The sequence below is a fragment of the Epinephelus moara genome, chromosome 24 (genome assembly GCF_006386435.1).
Source record: "Epinephelus moara isolate mb chromosome 24, YSFRI_EMoa_1.0, whole genome shotgun sequence".
NCBI classification, from domain to species: domain Eukaryota; kingdom Metazoa; phylum Chordata; class Actinopteri; order Perciformes; family Serranidae; genus Epinephelus; species Epinephelus moara.
The window spans coordinates 49,318,389-49,335,502 of record NC_065529.1 but is presented as its reverse complement, the minus strand read 5'-3'; the positions used below and the strand labels follow the sequence as shown (position 1 = coordinate 49,335,502).

Below are 17,114 nucleotides of genomic sequence, written 5' to 3'. Positions count from 1 at the left end.
CACTCATTTAGACAAAAGGAGATCGGAAAATAGGGCCCAGGTTGAAAAAAACATTAGTTCCCCTTAAAGTTTAGGCAACAAAACTGTGTGGTTAGGTTTAGGAAAGAACATCATGGTTTGGCCTGAAATAGGTACGGTTGTTACTAATGTAATGTAACATCACAGGATGTGCGTCTTATGACATATGTCCCTACCCCAGCATACTTCACATACTAGCACACTATATTGTTTCGTAAAGTAACTTGACGTTTGGTCTCACACAGGAAATGAACACTGGGCCCCCGGTGAACATTTGTTTGACCCCTCCATCTCCGATCCCACCAACCCTATATGGACTTTCTCACTCTTTATACTATGGTAGTTGCCCATGGCGTGCAAACTGGTGTCTTGCATAAACCGTGGAAGATGCTGGTGTCGGTATCTTCCACAGATGTTTACTGACATAGTGCTGGCAGCTTCGTCAACAGCTGCTGCTGCATGGTGCATATTATACCGCCATGAAAGGCATCTCTGCATCAGCATCTTACGCCCAGATCACTGACAAAGCGGTATTTGACGAGTTTGGAGTGAGAACGGGCTGGACACAGACTATGTGATGGTTTTGCCTCCTTTTATGCCTCTGCACCGGTAATAGCCATAGCCGGAGGTGGTATGTTTTCGGTGTTGTCTGTCCATACGTCCTTATGTCCATCCATTCTCTTGACTGAATATCTGAAGAACGCCGAGAGGGAATTTCTTCAAATTTGGCAAAAACATCCACTTGGACTTTGAAATAAATAGATTAGAATTTGGTGGTTGAAGGTCAGATTATATCCAAAAGGTCAAAGGGTCAATGTCACTGTGACATCATAATATTCTGCAAAACATTTTGTGTCCATTATTCAAGGCCATATCTCAGTGGTGGAGACATTTGGTCAGATACTGAATTGGTAACTCTAATCTTGAAACTGTGCTGATTGTATAGATCTGCTGCGTGTGAAGCATCCATGTTTTCAATGACATGGATGCTTTGCATCATTTTGTGGTGTTTTTTTGTTCGGCTTTGGAGTTATTTTGTGTCTTTGCTGTTCCTTTGTATCTCTTTGTGGTCATGTTGAATCTTCTCCTGGTGGGTAATTTGAGTGACAGTTTGCAGGTGAAGGCCCCCTGGTGCTTTGGGCCCCTGGGCCTTTGCCCTTTCTGCCCCTGGGCCTTGCCCTTTAGGCCTGTTCAGTAATCCATCCATGCTACTCCCCCAAAAAGCAAAGGCCTTGTGATGAATTTAACAGTATGTAATGTGCTTCAGATTCTGTGCCAGCAACTTATAAGTAATTAGATATTGTTTTTTTAATAAGTGTGTAGCTGCCAGCAGCAGGCCTGTATCTACCGCAGGTCCAATTTTACACTTCACAAACCGCTGCAGAAAATATTTCTTTTCCTGCTGCAGTGAATTTAGTCCAAATGAGCTTTTTATGTGTTTGACTCTGAATCAAGAATGCTGCAATAATTTCCTCCTCAGAGAAAAAGATCCTAAAACTGTTTTTTTCATATCCATTATAACTCCAGCAGGTTGCACCGACCTTATAATGCTGATACCAGTGGGTTTATAGACGTCCCTGAACTAATATAGTTACACACATTTTCTGCACAAGAGCCAAATGTGTCCATCTGTTTGGAAAATGCTTTTACCTGAAACACATGAGAAGGACTTTACTGATCCTGGTGTGGACGAGAAGTCATTTCCTGCTCCATGTAGCTTTGAAATATTCTGTTGCATCATCTCTGTGGTGAAACTTACACACATACAGGTGCCTTGAAGGAAGGTTTGAACAGGTGTATGATGGAACAAATAGAAGAAATAAAGCAAATAGGTGCTCTCACAACATTCCTGTGATCCGGACATAGTAATGTGACACATGTAGCCTGCAAAATGATGATGTTGTAAAAGGAAGAGCAACAATACTAAAATGTTGTGACTGACCACAAAAACTTCAATGAAGGCAGGAAGACGATGCAGAATTATCTGATAGTTTGAATATTCAGTTGCGTTCTACAAACTATCCTTTTGCTCAACATCTGTGTTTGCCTTGTGAATGTTTTCACCTCGACACAACATGTCAGGGAAGTCTGGCACCAAGAAAACTCCCAGAAAGAAAATCAAAGCGTGAAAGAACAAATGTTTCCCTCCTGCAACGTCCGAGAAAGACTGTGAGAGATTTACTGTCTCGTAATGCTCTCGCTTTCATCGTTTCCATCCACCTGAGTGCTTTCACATGTTGTCAGTGGAGCAAGAATGCGTGTATTCCTCCTCCTGAGAAAGTCGGAGTTTAAAAGTATCGAATGGTTTTATGTGACAAACATGCAATAAAATATGCAATCAGCTGGTCAGTTACATCTTTTTTAAATTTGTCTGTGAAGTTGTGATGTTTTGTCACACACAGGCTGTGACTGATGCTGAAATGATTCGTCCGTTAGTCAACCAACAAAAAGTTATTCAGCTCAGCATCTGTTAAAGGAACAGTGAGTAGCATTTAGGGGAATTTATTGGCATTTAGCGGTGAGGATTGCGGATTGCAACCAGCTGAAACTTTTTAAGGTTAAAATTCCTTCATTGTTCACTGTTCAGGAGGTTTTTATCGGGAGCCGAAGTTTCTGCAGAGGTCTCTTCCTCTCCGACACAAACAGACTGGGTGATTAAAATTGGTGTAATCACAGAATAAAGCAGTTTCACCTTACAAATCAGAAGCCCTTTTTAAACAGGAATTGTGCAAATTTGCAGGAAAGCCCAATCAGTCTTTTTTCAGCATTGGCAGTATAAAAACAAAATCGGGGAGTGCAGCAAAATGCCGCCTACCTACTTTTGTTTATACAGAATGTGCCTTTTTCGGGGCAATGGGGGGCGTGAGCAAGTAACAAAACGTGTAGCTCAGCGTGTGACGTAAACAGTGACGTGGGAGGGAAGCCGCGGCTGGTCAGTCCTTCGGCGATTCTCTCGTAAGTCGGCCCGTTCTTCACCGTCCCCGTCATCTGACGGTTAATGGCCTCTTCGTTTGCGAGGACAAGGAGGGCGCGCAATTCCTTGTCTCCCCAGTTGCTCATCTTTACAGTGTCTGTCAGGTTTGTGTTTCCCTCTTGCTACTAGCTGCTCGCTAATTCCTGCTATCAGCTGTTTCCTGTTTATCCACCGCCAGTGGCTCGCACGTGCGGCGTCATCAACAGCTCCTCCCACAAGTCATCAACAGCCCCTCCCGTTGCGGAAGGCCGACTCGGTCTGTTTAAACTAAAAGGGTTCCGCCAATATGTCTACCCTACGAGGCGGAAAATTGGGTGCCTCGGATCAACTTGCCAGTCCAGCTCTGTGTGTCTAAACGCTCGCAGCTTGCCTGCAAATCGTCTCAACATTCGTGGAAAATCTGGCAGTGTAAAAGGGGCAAGTGTTTCTCCAATGCTGTTTGGCTTGTCGAAGACGAGCTGCCATCCCAGCACCTGCTGATGTGTGCTCACCTTATTCCTGATCCAGACATTCAGGAGGGTTTCACCAGGAGCCGGTTTATCCACAGAGGTCTCTCTCTCCAAAACAAACTGACCCAGTGAAAACACTGAATAAAGCAGTTTCATGCTAAAAAAAATAAGCGTTTTTCCAATTCTCTTGTCACTAAGGGGCTGCTAACTACAGTGGCTGACACGAAAACCTGAATGTCCCTATTTCGAGCCAGTGTTTGGTTTGTCCATTCTGGGCTACTGTAGGAACATGGCGGTGCAACATGGTGATTTCCATAGATGAGGACCCGTTCCCTATGTCGATATAAACAGCTCAATCTAGGGTAATGAAAACACAGTGATTCCCATTTTTGGTTAATTATACACTCTTATATAAATACTTTTTACATTATATTCCATTTCTGCCAATATATCCCCCTTAATCCTACACTGGACCTTTAAGCTAACCAAAATTCTCTTCCCTTTACTGTCTTAGACATGACTATTTGCTGCTTTCTCAGGCGTTTATGATAGTAAACTTAATATTTTTGATTTTTGGACTGTTAGCTTGAGAAAAACTGTCAGTTTAGAAATATAAACTTTGGCTCAGGAAAACTGTGACATTATGCAAAATGTTCTGACATTTCATTGACCAAAGAATGAATCTAGAAAATTATCGACTTATTAATCGATAATGAAAATTACTGTAAGTTGTAGCCCTATTTGTGATAACATACACATCATCGTTTCCATCCACAAACGAGTGAATATGCATGGTAATACTAAGAGACTTGTTTAGTTTATTGTACTTTTTCAATGATGCATGCAAAACGATAAATCTGTTTATTTCTGAATGAGCCAGAAAGACTGGAGTTGAAACGATGACGTAAATGGTGCAATTTGTAATCTGCTGTCCGTATATTTCTGTCAGTGGACACATTTCTCAGTGAAGACCAGACACAATATAGAGGAAACTGCCATTCAAGTGTTAACAACAACATATTTTATACATAGAATCACCATGTTATAGGACCATTACAGGACTTTTCATGCTACATTTCTCTTACTTTATTCACAACAGAGAAACTGGCATGAGAAGAATTAAAGATGGTATTTTCTTACAGTACAGTTACAGTAAATTTAAATGAGAGAACAGAACAATGCTGATCTCATCCAGATGCTGCAGTGACTAAACACAGTCTGATTTGTATTCCTCGTGATGTTTGTGACTGTGGTTAAAAGGCTCTTCACACGTTCCACATGTTCTCATAAAGTGAGGTTTCCTGCCTGTTGCATAAGCGGCACATTACTACTGTTACAGCCATCTTTGTGTGTGTGACCTTGAGCACACGGTCAGTAAACCAAGAATGTTGTTATGCTCTGTTCGCTTACACAGATACATAGATCTGTGGTAATGGTGTTTTCCAGCTGGACAGTCAGGTACCAGAGTGCCAGCTGGATCTCAGCCCCGAGCTGTGCACCTGTTCCCTGGGCGCTGATGCAAACTCCCTGTCAAAGTCTAACTGTGCATTCACACCAAAAGATTCAAAATCGCCAGCAGTCGCTCAGGTCACTGGCATCGCGCTGCCTGGCAGCTCTGGCAGGGCTTGCAGAAGACTGCCAAGGGGCGGGGCTTTCAAGCTGCGCTGCAGAAGATCTCTTTCTTTCTTTCTTTCTTTCACTGTCCCGCCTTGAGAATATTCACGGTCTGCAACTGGCTGCTGCTCGCTGCTGCTTCGGCGGCGGCGCTGCTCATTTGCATAAAGTTCAGCTTCTCTCAACTTCAGCTTGACGCTCAGGTCGCTGGCATCGCGCTGCTCGCGGTCGCTCACTGCAGCCGGCGCGAGTGACACTCTTCGTTGCGAGTGTTCATTGAAAATGAATGGCTGCTGGCTGCTTATGACACTCATGAATCTTTTGGTGGGAACGCACAGTAGCACATAAAGTGTACACCAGCAGCATGTTAGCATAAAGTTAGCAGCACGCTAAATGACTGTAGCTGCATTCTGGTTGCAGTTTGAAAGCATTTTATTGAATCTGTATCACACATCAAATCTCTTTATGCTTATTATTTAGCAAAAGTTATAGGTAACTTAATGCTTAAGAATTTAAACTCAAAGACATTCAAAGAGCTAAAACATTTCACCAGATAAATTATTTCCTGTTCCATTTAAATAAGTATCTGAGTGTGTTTCATGTTGCTGGCTGAGGCTGACGGGGATGTCATCAGTTTTGCAGGTGTTAAGTCATAAAGCAAAGTGCTTTAAAGGGATCACCAAATATATTTCATCTTGAGGGGGACATGCACATGTGGCAATCCATCCCATAGTTGCTGAGACATTTCATTGTAAACCACTAATGTGCACCTTATGGTAGTCAGGGGATCCGTCATTAGGATTCATCGTCTGGGAGCCATTATCACGCATCCAGTCGCTGTTGAGATGTTTTAGTCTGTTCCAAAGTGGTGGACAGACGGACAGACAGACCAGCCTGGTCTCGGAGAAATATGCGAACTGACCACGATGAACTCTTAACATTAGGGCTGTAGTCTCCTGGTCGACTACTCGATTATTCGGTCGCTATGCTCTCGTCCGACCAAATTCTCATTGGTCCAATAATCGCCGTGTTACTTTCATAAGCTTTCCAGGATTAATCCATTATTTCCTGCGGCGGGGGGACAGGCTAAGTTACCTGTGAAAATGGGGGTGTTTTCAAAACAAGTTGAAGTTGAACTCGTCCACCCTCACGCTCAGCGTCGTGGTGACACAGACCTCCTGTCTGTCTCTGTAAGCTGAAACCATTTCCCTCAGTGGAAACAAAGCTTTGATTTACTTTAATTTCACAGATAAGAAACAATAAATTGTGAAGACAATAAAGCCTCCACTAAAATATCATTTTAAGTTGCTTGGCTAATTTGTACAATGTAAAATGCCATAGGCTGGCGCTAATAACGTTAGCATGTTGTATTTGCTTGGAAAACGTGTTTAGTATCAGACAGTTGTTTTGTCAGTGAACCTTGTGAGTTGTAATGGAGCCAATTTATGTGCCGTTACCTTTGTTAAATGTTGCTGTTGTCCCTGGTTTTATATGAGAAGAGGAAAAGATCGCTAGACGCTAGGCTAATTTATACAATGTAAAATGCCATAGGCTTGTGCTAATAATGTTAGCATGTTGTATTGGTGGGGAAAATGTGTCCAGATAAAGACAAGTGTTTGTCTGTGAATGCTGCGAGTTATAGTGAAGCCAGTTTGTGTATTTGTGTTTGAAACTGTCTCTATTAAGCCATGTTTAATGTGTGTTTAATGTGTGTTTTGAATCAACTTTATATATAAAGTTTGATTTGAACTTAACTTTACAGCATTTAACACAGTCCTCCACCGCCAACTAGTGTTTTGGAGGTGTAACTGCAGAGTGACACAGACACACCACCGCATAAGTAAAAATAACGTGCAGATTTTTTTTCCCCACGACTAATCGATTAGTTGAAGATTATGTGCGACTTTCGTCGACCAAGATTTTCTTTGGTTCACTACAGCCCTACTTAACACAGCATTCTGTGCTGGAGGCAGGTGTTTCGTAATGTCGCTTTGATCTGTAGCGTTTGTTGTGTGATTTTGTTGTTTTGTTAAATGTTGTTTTGTATTTATGTGAAACAGCTGACGTCCTGGGAGGCAAGACAAATTTCTGATTTTTTTTTTCTGACTGTAGAGGGTTTTCAGACATATTTTACTTTTGAACTCTGAGGACCCCCTTGGGGTTGCGGACCCCATGTTTAAGACCCAGTTTCTAAACCTGACTAAGTAGTTTCAGTGCCTGAACCTAACCATGCCACTACCACATAATACAGTATGTGCAAACTTGTACGTATTTGTACATATTCCATGTTATCATGAGATATAGCACCGACAGTCATACCGCTAGCAAGGAGACATTTTCTACGAAAAGTATTGCACCAAAATTTGTACATACAGTATTCCACGTTATCGTGAGCCAGTAATCTGTGCGTAACCCACATATTTGGGAAGGCTGTGATCACCTGAACAGCGCGCTGACGACAGTACAGAAGGAAGCAGTCCTTGAAGGAGGCAGATTGTGGTTGTGGATGGGTTAGACAACACTGGACTTTCCCCAGAGACAGGTGTTCAGAGCCATGTGAACTCTGAGTCATTTTAAGGTACGTCGTCACTATATATATTTTTTCTTTCTTTTTCTTTCTTAAACAAAAAAGGAATAGAGATGAAAGTGTTAACATGGGTTTGACACTTTCATTTGGTTTTAAATGTTCCATTTGCATCAGCAGGGAAAGACGGGGTTGGGACATGTGGCAGCAGAAGAAGAGTGCGGCCATTTAATAAAGGAGGAAAAACAGGATGAGGTCGATTAGATTTGGGATTTTGACGGATAAAAAACGGCGATACATGAAAGCCAGAGAAACCTATGGTAGATTAAGAAACCAGAGAGATATTAAGTGGACTTAATGTTAAAGTAATAAGACGACAGGAGGGATCGGTGGGGAGGGATGGATGGAGGGAGGGGAGTTATTAAATCATGTTGGGGATTAGAGGGTTGGCAGAGAGAGGTTGTAAAGCTGTCACCTCCTCTGACCAGTGGACACTGAGAAATATCAGAGTGGGGAGAGGAGGAGAAAAGAGGAGAGGAAGCCTCGAGGAGGGTGGAGGAGGATAAGGAAAGGAGGAGCAGGTACTAAGAGCAGAGACAGGGGGATGAAAGGATTAAATAAGGAGGATTAAAGAAGGGAAATAAAGAGCAGTGAGGAGGAGGAGGCTCGAGGAAGATGAGGAAATACTAAAACATGAAGTTATAAATTAAAGAGATTAAACGAGAAGAAGAATCGCTGGGAGTAATGGAATCAGGTCCGCTCTCCGCTGATAAATCAGACGGGCAGTTAAAATGAGATTTTTCAGCTTCCCCTCGAGCGCCTGGCCACATTTTCACCTCGTCCTCCTGTAAACACAATAAAACTACTTAATCCCTCCAGCAGGAGCAAGAAACGCTCCGTTTTTATTCTCCGGGGAGATGGAGGTCAGAGAAAACATATGAAGTATTCAGAGGCTCTGATTTTACAAGGCAGGTCAAGAGTGTATACAGTGGGGTTGTAACAGGGGCGTCAGGTTGCTCCTGATTAAACACTGTTCGGCAGCAGCAGCTTTCACAGCATCTTCCTCCAACATGCAACAGAGCTGTTTTTTCATACCTCAGTGCTGGCGCAAATGTCACAAATGTCCTCAACAAAGAACAGATGAGATTTTGGTGGTCAAAGGTCAAGGTCACTGTGACCTCATCTGTCTCATTCTTGTGAACGTAATATCTCAAGAACAGCTTGAGGGAATTTTTGCAAATTTGGCACAAACGTCTACTTTGAGTGAAGGATGAACTGATTAGAATCAGGGCTGGGCATTTTGTGAAAAATTAGGATACCAGTCAGGGTCTAAAATTATCACCCGTCAAGTGTTACATTCAGCTTCTCATCGACTGGTGTAATGGCAGAGTCGAGCCATTTCGGTGTCGGTGTGAGTTTGTTGGGACGTCCAGCCCTAATTAGAATTTGGTGGTCAAAGGTCAAGGTCACTGTGACCTCGTCATTCACATTCTTTTCAAGGCAGCATCTCAAGAACATCTTGAAGGAATTTCTTCAAATTTGGCACAAACATTCACTTGGACTTAAGAATGAACTGATTAGAAATTGGCGGTCAAAGGTCAAGGTTAATGTGACTGCACAAAACATGTTTTTGGCCATTAACTCAAGAGTCCTAATGCTAATTATGACAAAATTTCACTCAAATGTCTGATAGGATAAAATGATGAAGTGAAGGCATTTTTTTTATCCAAAAAGTCAAAGGTCAACTTCACTGTGACATCATAATGTTCTGATATTTGGTCAGTTGCTGAGCTGGTGACACTAATCTTGGGTGTCCACCTTGAAACTGTGGTTTTTGTGGAGGCATACAACCACAAGGCGGTAATTCTAGTTTTCTTTTGAAGCTTGAAACATTCGGGAGCACAATATTTTCCATATTTAGGAAGTCCATTTTAGACTTTTTATTCAGTCCTTATTTAAACAAACTTTCCCATCAACTAACGTCGGAAGCTCCACACAAAGAGTTGACATTTCAGAGCAGAAACAGTCTATTTCTGGAGTGTTGTGTTCAAGAATGTAGGTTAGAGGGTCGATGTGATACAGTATCTCCTTCTCTGTGTGTTTCTTATCTGATTGTTTTATGTCTTTATTTCTAGTCTCTCCTTCTCTGTTTTTAACTTGTTTCCATCCTCTAATCTTAATCTGCGTCCTCTCACAGTTTATCTCGCCATTTACATTAGAAGCAACACAGGAAAAATAAAAATGCCATTCCTCACGACATTTAAACGTGTTTAATGATGGAAGTCCAGACGTGGCTGAAAACCTGGACGTGGCACGGCTTGTTTTGTTTACTCATTGTTTGTCCCCAGCCCCCATGGTGCAACAGGAAGAGGAAATAAAGATGGGTCGAGCTGATAACCATGGGAATTTTTTCCACAACAATGTCATCCACCTCTGTGTGCATGTGTGCTACACTTTATCAGGATATCTCAGAATGTTGTCAGGGGTTTGTCACTTGGTGGGCATTAGGTTTTGTTGGCTTGAGGATCAAATGATTTTGTCATTTTTACCATTTGATCATTTTTATTTTTAATGTTGTGTCAGTGTATTTGTGGGAAAGTTCAACTCTAGAGGCTTTCAGACGAACAATGCACAAGCATGAATGCTTACGGAGTCTGCAGCTGTAAAAGTTGTAGAATAATTGTTGGTTTTGCAGAGGAACAGATACAGTTCAGTGTGTTGAAGGTGAAACAAAGGTCACATTGGCGATGTGAGTCAATCCACCTTTAGCAGAGACGTTTCCTGCTCTCCTCCTCAAAATGAACTTGAACAAATTTCTGGCTTTCCTCTGAGACAGACGCCAGCGGTAGTACGCTGGCTTCACAATAGTTTGAGTAGATTCCAGAAGTGACTCAGAGTAATGACAAAAAAACGTGTCAAAACATTTGTACCGTACTACTGTTACAAAAGGCTTGAGTCACTCCATGAGACTAAACTCTATCAACGTGGGACACAGTGTCCTGCGAGGCTGATGCTGAGAGCAGGAGCCATTCTGGCTGGTAGGCGTCTTCTGACCAGCCCCTCCTCTCTTGATGTGGGCAGGTCAGGATTTATTTCATGAGTAAAATGGTGGATGACATAATTTGAAATTGTCACGCTGTGAAAAATAACAACGCAAAAGGCCCAGTCATAGCAACATGTAGAACAGCAGGAGTTCAGTCATTGGATTTGCTGCATTTACTGTATTAGATTCGCTCACAGGCTCATAAATCTGGACAGCTGATGAACTTTGAGACTCAATTTGCGTGCTGATAATCCCGACATTTGATGACACAAAGAGCTAGAGAGTCCAAAATGGAAGAAACTAACATGGTTTATTAGCTATGTTGCACCATCCACATGTATTTAACCTCCTGCGTCGGTGCAAATACATCTGCATGAATTTATTGTCCTGTTAGCAGCCAAGCTAAGTAAAAGGGCTAATGCCACCAAGCTTCTAGAAACAGATATTGTGGAATTATTATGTTCCAGTTGTATCACATCAGTGGCTAATAACAAGTCAGACTGTTGACCTTACAGTGTCTTCTACACACACCTTCATTCGGCAGACTTTAACGTCAGTGTGCCCTTAGTTTGGAGAAGCAGGCTGGAGTACTGACCCAGAAGCTAAGTAATGTACTACTGTGGACGAGGTCAGCAGCAAAATGTATTTCAGCCATCTAAAAAAAAATCAATATCAGTTTAAGTGTACACTATATTTAAAATATTTTTACCACTTAACCTTGCTGCCAGACAGCCCTCTCTGACAGGGAAGCCTTTAACAGCTCCAGTTCCCCATCTCTGCTCTCGTCAGAGCCACCAGACTCCATTGAGAAAACCAGTGATTTAACATTGCTGAACACAGGAGCTGCTGGTCTACTGCTGCTTTGATGGGTTACTTTGTTTGTGTTATTGTGTGACTGTGGTGAAAATGAACTAATTCTTTTAGATGCGGAAGACACACAAGAACACAAACAACCTAACTGATCGAAGCAGCAGTCGACCAGCAGCTCCTGTGTTCAGCAATGTTAAATCACTGGTTTTCTCAATGGAGTCTGGCTTTGAAAAGAGTGATATAACAGATTATGTCTACTGTCACAAATCACTGCTTGACGGTAAGGTAAAGCAGTAAAAATATACTAAATACAGCATACATTTAAACTGATACTGATTTTTTTCGGTGACTAAAATACATTTTGCTGTTGACTCCGTCCACAGCAGTACATTGCTTAGCTTCTGTGGCAGTACTTGTGCCTGCTTCTCCAAACTGGGGGCGTGCTGACTGACATTCTCTGTATGTAATACACTAGTAAGATCTAAACTATCCCTTTAAAGACTTATAACAAGTCAAACTTTAGCGATCTCCACTGCAGCACGAGCCATGTTTCCTTTGTCTATTTCTAAACTTCAAAACACTCAAACAATTTCTGACATGGATGAAGCAGTTGAATACTTCTGTAGTTAAAACTAGCACTGTACAACGATGCTGAATTTATTTTACTCATTTAACGGTAATAACCAGAAAGTAAAGCATCACCCTCCTCTGTGACCTGCAGTCGACCTGAATCTGACTGAAAAACAAAACAGCGTAAACACACATAAACAAACTGTTTATAGTCTCCAAAAGTTGACATGACGTCCTCATCCGGTTGCCTTTGCCACAATGTATTGTTGTGAGAGTGTGTGTGCACATGTGTGAGGATGCCTCGGATGTGTTTGTGTATCTCAGGTTTGCATGTGTGTGTGTGTATTAACATAAGTGTTTTTGTGAAAAATGTTCCGCTGAGTGTGTCTTTGTGTTTAAATCAAACCGACAGACAGAGGAAACGAACGATGGGTTTCCTTCAGGGATTTATTTAAAAATTTGTGTCAACACCCAAGTTTCCTTTGGACAAAACACACACACACACACACACACACACACACACACACACACACACACAGTTTTTATGTCAGATGAGCAGAAAGGAAGAGACAGTATGTTCCTTGTCTGTCTCCGTGGTGACAGGTCTGAGGAGGTTGTTTCCTCCAGTCAAGTGTTAAACACAACTGAACAATGATGATGTGAAACATGTGATGTTGTCAAACTTACGTTACGATACAAAACATCTACAAAAATGTTGTTGATTACATCTTAATTGTTTCAACACAAAAAGAAGAAACTAATTTCTCTCTGTCTCTTTAATTTCGTCATTTAAACCTGAAGTGACAGGTTTACTGTTGTTTCGATTGTAATACTGTTTATTCAAAGTTATTAACTTGTCACCGCACAAACACACCAGTAAATTTTCAATTTATTTTTCTTCTTAATTTACTCCCCTCTCTTATTTTTCTGCCTCTTTCTTTAAATGCATACTTTAATTTTGTCCCTTGGAAAGTACACAAATCAAAAACTGTCACATACACAACTGAAATGATTTAATTTGTTCACGATCAGCTCCCAGAGGATGTGTCACAGAGAAAACTACAATTAAAATCTCAAACAAGACAGTTTATGAAAGTAATAAAGAGCATTAGAGAGGATCAAGTGTCATTTCGGGGAATTACAGGGGAATGCTTTTAATTTGAAAGGGTTTATCCCAAGGCTACTATTTAGTGGATAAAAGGTACAGGATATTAAAGGCTGTGATTAAGTTATGAGTCATCCACAGTTGTTTTGCAGTCTGTTAGTAGCATTAAGGCTCTGAAACTCATCATCATTTTTCCACGATGACAACAGAACATTTTGAAGCCTTTTGAAGTTTACGCTATAGAAATGAGACACAAAGACTCTGCTGTGTTTGAAAAGAAAATGTCAGCTTATCAGTGCAATGAGAGAGTTCCTTTCGTAGTGTACTGAAAACAGTAAACAAGTTTAAACAGTAATCTTGCCTGAGGTGATATAAATTGAGATTTCCTGCACATTTTGGCGTCATTCAGTGGAGCAGCAGCGGCATGAAACCTCTCTGACTGTCTCTCCTCTCTCAGCAGGCGTCTTTGGATCCTGTTGAGCTCTTTAAAACCTGCTGACAAGATGCAAGGCAGCCAGCCGCTATGAGAGATCATGATGAATTATCATATGATAACATGGGCAGTTTCTGCTGGAACCATGCTCGCAACCTTGGCAAATTACCCGACCACCTGAAATAATTTCATGCTTAGGCTACAGTTACAGTGGAGGGAAGTAGCTCTGCACTTCAGAGACTTTTCATCACTTCCAAATGTTGTGTTGTCCTCACGGAGGGATTACTGAACAGACCTACTGGACACAGGCCCAGAGGCCCAGCGAGGTCATGAGACCCATGGGATCAGAGCGTCTGTTTGAAACGACTGTTAACATTTCTTGTTGGAAAGTAAATCACACAACAACAAACAGATACAAACACACAGACAGAGATGCAAAACAACTACAGAGAGACACAGGACAACCACAAAGACACTAAGTGTAGGAGTCTCCAGATAATTCACAGTTTAATAACGATTCAAAGGTACCGTTCATCTATAAAACGTATATCGATGCATCTCAATGCGTCAACATTTTTGAATTTCTATGCATGATTTATTTTTCTCACTGTGTGAATAGTTGCTGCTTAAAGAAGAGCGTACTGTAATTAATGAGATGATTTTTCTTGCGTACAGTGTGGCTCTTCCTAGAAGTCAAAATGCTTTTGCTTCAAACCAGGGAGAGGCAGTCAGATTGTACCAAACTGAGGTTGCCCACGGTAACCCATTGTGGGATATTTATGTCGTACAGTTTCCTGCTTGTATGAGAATAACAAAATCAGGGGCAGAGTGAAAGTATTTATAATATATTGCCTCACCAATGCAATTATTTAGTCAAGTTAAATGAAAACGTGTGCAGCAGCTGCCTTTTGTGAAGAAGTTAACTAGTGTCTGTGCTGCGCTGCCCTTGCGGGTGAATTTTGCCTCTTTTGCGCTGTCAACATCACGTTTTTAACAAATATTTAGATAATTAATTATTGATTTATGTGAATTGATTCCAAATTGTCCACATCCGCATCTTTATGCATCCAAGAAATGATCATTTCCCCCGACCCTGGACCACACTCAAAAAAACTACAGAGATGCAAAACAACCCCAAAGGAACACAAAACGACAACAAAAAAGAGATGCAAAACTACTGCAAAGAGATGCAAATCCATCAAAAAGAGACACAAAACACCCTCAAAGAGATGCAAGATAACAACAAAGAAACACAAAATTACTACAAAGAGATGCAAGACAACAACAAAGACACATGAAACTACTACAAAGAGATGCAAAACAACATTAAAGTGCCACAAAACTACTTTAAGGAGATGCAAAAATACCTCAAAGAGGTGGAAAACCACAAAAAAAAGAGACACAAAACTACTGCAGAGACACAATATGACCACAGAGAGATGCAGATCCATAAAAAAGAGACACAAAACACCCACAAAGAGATGCAAGACAACAACAAAGAAACACAAAACTACTACAAAGAGATGCAAAACAACATTAAAGTGCCACAAAACTACTTTAAAGGGATAGTGCACCCAAAAATGAAAATTCAGCCATTATCTACTCACCCTCATGCTGAGGAAGGCTTGGGGACCTAATGGCTGACGGCGCCCCGGACTAACGTCCAAAAACACAAAATTGAAACCACAAAATATCTCCAACATGCTCATCCGTAGTGATCCAAGTGTGCTGCAGCTCCAACATAAAAAGTTGTTTGGAAAAACGTCATGTGAACTCTGTTTTTAGCCTCACTGTAGCCTGTAGCTCTGACTGCCTCTCTGTGCTCCGCGTTCACGTTTGCGCGCGCGCGCTCAGGGTGATCGGTGATGCACGGTCTCTGAAGAGCAGCAGTCTCGTCAGAGGCATCACCAATTCCCAGTCTCAGCAGCAAAGACTTTCCTCATCCGTTGGCATTGCTTTGCATTTGAAACAACTACACCACCAGGTTTCCAGTGCTCGACTCCGGTATTCTGCGGCTGGCTGAGGGTTAGGCTCATGAGCTGCGACGGCTGCTTCGTCCAGTAGCCTGAGTTCCGTCTGTATACTCGGGCTCAAACAAATACGGCTCCACAAAGAAATGCTGTTCCTCCTCAATTTCAAAGTCTTCAGACATGTTGGGCTGTCCTTTGCTAAAAGACCGTAGTGCAAATTATCTTTTAGCTACTGTGGTTAACGTTGTCTCCCCGTGCGGTGCACGTGTCACGTGATGTAAACACGGGTGAGCAAAGCTCATGCTTTCGCTGGTCTCGCGCAAGCGCTCAGTTTTTCGAAACAACTTTTTATGTCGGGGCTGCAGCACACTTGGATCACTACGGATGAGCATGTTGGAGATATTTTGTGGTTTCAATTTTGTGTACTTGGACGTTAGTCTGAGGCGCCGTCAGCCATTAGGCGTGCTAGCCGCTCCCCCCGCCGATCTCCGCAAGGAATGTGAGGACTCTAAAACTTCACCAGAGCGTTCCTCAGCATGAGGGTGAGTAGATAATGGCTGAATTTTCATTTTTGGGTGCACTATCCCTTTAAGGAGATGCAAAAATATGTCAAAGAGGTGGAAAACCACAACAAAGAGACACAAAACTACTACAAAGAGACACAAAATGACCACATAGAAATGCAAAACAACATTAAAGAGACACAAAACTACTACAAAGAGACTGATAACACCCACAAAGAGATGCACAATTATTTTAAAAAGACACAAAACTACTACAAAGGGATTCAAACCCACGACAATAAGAAGCAAAATGACAAATGACAACTTCAAAACAACAACTTTTCAACTGAACTTCTTCAGTAGGGGTGGGAGCCTTCCACATATCTGTGGCCTTTGTCTCATTATCTATCCATGGTTGTGCTGTGTCTTCTTTCTGTTTTAGAGTAGCTACAGTGAGTTCAGCATTCAAGCTGGCTAATAAGCGAACTGTCTTTCCTCTCTCAGCAGATACTCTCTCCTTGCTTTTCTCAAACTGAACTCCTTCCACTGGCCAGCTACCACAATAGTAAACAGTACGAAGTGATAAATTGACCTGTTTCCTTCATGAACTGTTCCCACATTAACACACCCAGTCCTAACTGCACATATAGTTCCTGTCTGCTGTGATTTATTCAGGTGTCCGCGAGCTCACTGACGACACCTCTAAAGTGCAGAGGGAATAAGGGAATAAGTCAAAAAAGCTAAACTATGTTCATTGGTCTGTTTTTGTAAATGTGCAGTGATTCGATTAGACTTGATATTTAGATTGTTGATCTCCTAAAACATACACTAGTCCCAGCTGGAGTTTGAATTAAATTATCTGAGTATCGGATTCATCGCCTTGTTTTGGAAAGTTAAAAGCTCTTGTGTGTTTTGTTCAGTGTGATTACCACAAAACCAAACTTAATCTGACAGTAATGTTCTTGGTTTTCACTCTCTCTGTGAACAGAAAGCAAATGCTGAGGTCGTGTTACAGCGCGCTCTTTGAGAATCTGTCACATTGTTTATGGTCTAACTGGAGCTCTGGGCTCTGTTCATCTCATTTACTCTGTCCCTCTGTGT

The 17,114-nt window shown here is 41.7% G+C and overlaps 1 protein-coding gene across 1 annotated transcript in view; it reads left to right on the top strand.

Annotated features, from left to right (window-relative positions):
• Window positions 1-17,114, top strand: part of si:dkey-49n23.1 (semaphorin-3D) — a 138,681-nt gene that overhangs the window by 40,810 nt on the left and 80,757 nt on the right. The gene's annotated exons all lie outside the window — the stretch shown is intronic.